Genomic DNA, 6,018 nt, shown 5'->3' with positions numbered 1-6,018 from the left:
CTAATGAGAGAGAGGAATAAATAGTTAATCACAGTGTGGTGTGATAAATGCCATCAGAAACGCAAGGATATGGACAGGATAAAATGAGAGGTGCTAAGGCAGGGAAATTCTGGGAGGAGATTAATGCCTGAATTGAATTGTCTATGGAAAACTGCTTGATGCAATGGTGGCCTCCAAGTAAACTGTTAGGCAATCTATCCTAGAGGTAGTGAAACAGAAGGCTTTCAGGACAAATTAAGATGCTTGAATAACATGGTTTACTGAATCAATTTAAATATCTAGTGAAAAGTAAGGGGAAAGAGTTGGGGCAAGCTGACACACTTAGGCTAGGGTGCAAACAAGTGGAAGGGCAACATCAGCTGGGTCATGAGTTATGCAGTGTTCATGTGTTGTTGCCACATCAGCCTTTCCCACTGACCTTATGCTTATGAAGACTAGCGTTGAGGTTACAGCAAGGAGGCCCACAGGTGGAAAGTGCTTTGGCCCAATGGCACACACCTGCTCTGTTGGATAGATGCAGGGAAACGTGTTTGGTCACAACCAGAGCTTACTAATTAGCCTGATGAACAGACACGGGTTTTACTTGTATTTCTTGGGTAGAGCATGTAAGAGACTATACTAGGTGTCACCTATGGATGGCTGATTTAGGGGTGACATAGTTGTCATCCCAGAGATGGCATAATTATTCATATCTTAGTTTTTCCATTCCTTTTTGACTCTAAATGATGCTCCGTTCCATCATATTTTTGATTTATTTTCACTTTGATATGCCTTACAGTTTACTAACTTACTATGTATATTTAATACAGTTCTGTCTGTGTTTCACAAAGTACATGCTTACTCATTTTCTATATATAAAACATCCTAGGAGTTTTGCATTTATCTTTTAAGCTGCTAGTGTACTTAACACTTCTGACTAACACTTCTTCTGACTTTCATCCATCCTTCAGGGAACTACAAGGAATTCAATATAGCTGGGGTGGAAGCTGGAGAGGTAAGTAGAGGAAAGATAATACCCTTTTTTTTTTTTTTTTTTGGCCATATTAGAGATACTAGATTTTATCCTGGAGAAAACTGTAAAACTGTGTGGAGTGTGTGAAGAATAGGGAAGAGATACAGTCCTGCCCAGGAGGGCCAGGTAGAATCTCTTGCCCTAATGCAGGTGATTAATAATAAGGTCTTCCATCAACTAAGACAGTGGCTCTGTGGCGTGAGATGTGATTCCCTTGCCCTCAAGACATTTGGTAATGTCTGGAGACATTTTTGGTTACTCCAACTAGAGGGTGCTACTGATAATCTAGTGGGGTGACGACAGGGAAACTGCTAAACATCCTACAGTGCACAAGAGAACCCCTCACAACAAAGAACTACCTGGTTCAAAACTGCAGTAGTGCCAAGATTGAGAAACCCTGAACTAAGGGAATTAAGAAAGCAAGAGAGGATAGAACTTAAGCAAGCGGATTTAGTTGGATTTCGTAACTGATTAGATATGTATGTGAGGAAGAAGGTGATTGCACAAACACCACAAACTAGGCAAAACATGAAGTATTAACATGAAATGGGTCCCAAGTTTCAGATGAGATGGCCTGGTGCTCCGAAAGGGGTTATGGGAAATGAACGAGGATGGATTCTTAGTAATTGCTTTCCTTCTCCCCCTCTTCTTCTTTTTTTGTAAGCTTTCATATTGAATTTTAATATGTCACACAGAAGTACACAAGTCATAGCTTGATGAATTTTTATATCCATATAACCACTACCCAGGTCAAGAAATTCCACTATCCCAGAAGATTCTTTTAAGTTGCCCTCCCTGCCCCCAGTTATTGTCACCTGTTGACAAAGGTAACCACCATTCTAACTACTTTTACCATAGACTATTTTTGCCTGTTTTTGGAATTTGGAATTGTACTGAATACACTCTTTCGTGTCTGGCTTTCATGACACAACATTATATCCACCTCTATTGGGTGTAGCAGTAGTTTTTTGTCATGACTGAATCGTATTTCTATTACGTGAAGGTGAGAACCTGTTATTTTATCCATTTCACTGTTGATAGACATTGGGTTGATTTCATTTGTGGCTTTTACAAATAATGATGCTGTGCACATTCTGTCTTTTAGTGCACGTATATTCCACGCTTTGTGTGAACGTATGTAGTGGATATTTACTGGATAGTGGAATTGTTAGATAATAGGCAGTGTGTACGTTCAGTGTGAGTAGATACTGCCAAAGAGTTTTCCAAAGTGATTGCATCAATTTGCACTACATTCAGCTCCAATTTGTACTCCTAAACATGTTCACCAGCACTTGGGTTTATCAGCTGTTATTGTTGGTTTTTCATTTTAGTTATTCTGGAGGTTGCATAAGTAATTGTTTTCTAACACTAAGTTACTTCACTGCACCACTTGGGGCACAAAACAACTCTAAGTGGGCTCTGGAATTATATGCCTGGTTCAAATCCTGGATCAGCCACTTATGCTGGCATAACCTATGGAAGTTACTTTAATAACTTAAGCTTCAACTCCTCATCTGTAAGATAGGGATAATATCATCTGCCTTATAGGGTTATTGTGGGGAATAAATATATGCGTGTATGTGTATGTGTGTGTATGTATGTAGCAAGCATATATACATATACATGTTTGTGTATATATGTATAATACTAATATATTAAAGTAACCAGTTTTGGCCCAAGATGGAATCGCTCATGCTAAGTAAGTCCGTTGTCAGCAAACCAAAACTTAACAAAGTTTCTATTCTTGGCTCTCCCAAAATAAGGAAGGCCAAGGTAAACCAATCAGTGCTTGCCTGCTCAGCCCAAGTTACCTAACCAGGCTCCTAGACTTCCCTTTGCTCCATATAAGGAAAATACCCTCACTTTAATCAGTCAGCAGATGCCTAGTATGACTTCTCTGTTCTTGCGCCCTTTTACCTGTAAAAGCCTTTCATTCTGTACAGTTCCTCAAAACTTCTCTCAATCTGCTAATCCGTACATAAATCGCTGAATAAAGACAATACAATCTTTATTTACTTTTTGGCCGCACTGTGCAGCTTGCGGGATCTTAGTTCCCTGACTAGGGATTGAACCTGGGCCCCCAGCAGTGGAAGCACAGAGTCCTAACCACTGGACCACCAGGGAATTCCCAACAATAAAATCTCTAAAGTGGACTCGGTTGAATTTTGTTCTTTGACAAGTATATATACTAGCAAGAATTATTATAGCTTCCAGTCATTGAGAGTTTAGCTATATGCTAGTCAAATAAAATTCAACCTGGTAAATTTGAAGATCTAGATGGCTTTATTCAAGGGTTTATGAATTGGGCAGCATGTCTTCTAACAACTAGAAGGGCATCCCAAGGAGTGGTACAAAATGGAAGATTGTTGTAGGAAGGGTGGGGCAAGGGAGCTATTAGCAAAATAAAAGAAAGGGACATCTTTTGGGGAGTGGGGGGAGGGAGGGAAAGGAATGGCAGAGGTTTTATTATGCAGATTGCCTCTTCTTCCGGGATGGGGATAGGGGGATGGAGAGGGCCCATTTGACAGATTACCTCAAAGGTGCTGACCGGAGAATTGCAAACTGGTTGATTAAGATTACATTTCTGCAGAATGTTCAACTGCAGTTAGATTAGGTATTAAATCTAGGTTTGACATTATGGACTTTACCGCAAGTGATGTCATTTTGGGCCTGTAGTTTTATTTTTAACAGTATATATAGTTGTCCCTTCTTATTCATGGCTCTGCATCCATGGATTCAATGAACCTTGGAGTCCTGTAGTATTTACTATTGAAAAAAAAATCCGTTGTTAAGTGGACCCACACAGTTCAAACCTCTGTGTATACACGTATACCTCTGTGGTATTATCTATGTATGTATATACGTCTATGGTATTGTTGAAACAAATAGACTGCCAGATATTTCTCCAGCAAAGATGGGTTTCTTTGGGATCAGCAGAGAATTGCAGTTCAGGCTCTGCAACCATGGGGAGCCACGTGCAAGTCTCTGCACAGCAAGGGGAGGCAATGATTTTATAGAGAGGAAAGGAGGTTGGGAGGGCTGTAGTAAACAAAGAGTCCGTGGCTTTTCATTGGCTGAGTCTTCTTCCTATTGGGGGGGCTGTGCTACCATCTCAGGGTGTGAGAGCGCCCCCTTCTGGTCTCCCAACTCCATTCAATTGAGGTTTCTTTTTATTAATCTTTTACAGTTTATGTATATACACACATACCACACCTCCTCCTGTGTTTTTCTTTATACTATATACTCCTTTACTTCTGACACCAGATGTGTGGATTTTCCACACACCAAACAATTCCACGACACCAGCTGGTTGTCCTACAATTTAACTCAATTCTTACACTGTCTCCCTGGGGATAGTGTGAGATCCCACAGGTTAAGGGTTCAGTCCCACAAGACTGCCCCCTCCCTACTTCAGACACCAATCATAATTCCAGGTTGCTACCTGTGCTTCTGACCCCCTGGCTATAAATCTGAGGTTTCCATGATCCCCTGGTTCCATTAATTTGCCAGAGCAGCTCACAGAACTCAGGAAGATATTTTACTTACTAGATTACTGCTTCATTTGAAAAGTATATAACTCAGGAATAGCCAGGTGGTGATACATAAGACAAGGCAGGTGAGAATAGGTACAGAGCCTTTTATGCCCTTTCTGGGGCACACCACTCTCCCAGAAGCTTACCTGCGTTCACCAACCTGGGAAGCTCTCTCAACCTAGTCCTTTTGGGTTTTTTTTGGAGGCTTCATTAAGCATAACTGATTAAATCATTAACCAGTGGTGATTCAACTCAACCTCCAGCCCCATTCCTCTCCCAGAGGTGGGATGAGGCCTATAGTTCCAACCCTCTACTCACCTAGTTGGTTCCCCTGGCAACCAGCCACTAGCCTTTGGGGCTTTCCCTTAGTCCCCTCATTAACAAACCTCTGGTGTAGTTGTTACGAGCTTGTTTACTACTCTTATCAATTAGGGAGTTCTAAGGATTTTGGGAGCTCTGTGCCAGGAAAAGGGACCGAAACCACATAAAAAATTCTTATTGCAGATCACAATATCACAACTATATATATATATGTGATCTCCTTAAGTATGTGATGTATATATATACATATATACCTGCCACAATTAAGCTCTCAATAACTGGTAGCTAAAATTATTTTTGCTACTATTTATAGACTACCAATTATACATGGAAGCACTGGCACGAGCAGCTCACACATGTGCTCTCGTTCATGACATGTTGTATTTTAGTCTTGAAAGATGGATATTAAACTGAGAAGTGGAGTTGTTTGAAACTGTACCTCCTGACTTCCCTCTCACCACTTTGTACCCTCCTTCTTTGCAACAATATCGAAGAGTCAGTTGATTTAAAGAAATGTGGTATAGGGAATTTAACTAATGACTGGACAGTAGAACAGATTGAAGGTACATTTTTAGCTGTTTCTCATTTTTCCCGTTTGAAACAAAGGTTTCAGTTGTCAGGGTGGCGTGGGCAAGGAGATACAGATCTGTTCACAGCTGCTGTTCAGAATTCTAGACGTATAAGCAGGAGAGAATTCGACCCGAAGTAAAGCCCCGGGGCTCTTCATTGCCATCAGAACCATTGATTTGTCAATCAGCATTCATCTGGGTGTCCACAGTGTGTTTGGCACTGCATCCAGGAAAGAAGCTGATGATGACAGGAAAGGTTTCAACCATTTTGCTTATGTCTGAGAACGACTCAAATGGTGTCAAGAAAAAGCAGAAACCATTAAAATTTTGTAATTTAACAGCACTTAAAATCAGAAAATATTAGAACAAGAAAAGGATCCAACAGTTCTGTTGCCTAGCATCTTCATTTAGCGGTTGATGAAATTCAGTTCCAAAAACGGTAACATTATGCGACCAATATAAAAGTGACAGGTAGGAAAGGTTACACAACCAGTAGATAATTGGGAAAGCTCAAGAATCATACCCCGGTCTTCTAACTCAAAATGCAGGTTTTTCCCCAAAATGCAGGTTGCATCTTGATCTA

Source organism: Delphinus delphis, chromosome 8 (assembly GCF_949987515.2).
Source record: "Delphinus delphis chromosome 8, mDelDel1.2, whole genome shotgun sequence".
NCBI classification, from domain to species: Eukaryota; Metazoa; Chordata; class Mammalia; order Artiodactyla; family Delphinidae; genus Delphinus; species Delphinus delphis.
This window is presented reverse-complemented; position numbering follows the sequence as displayed.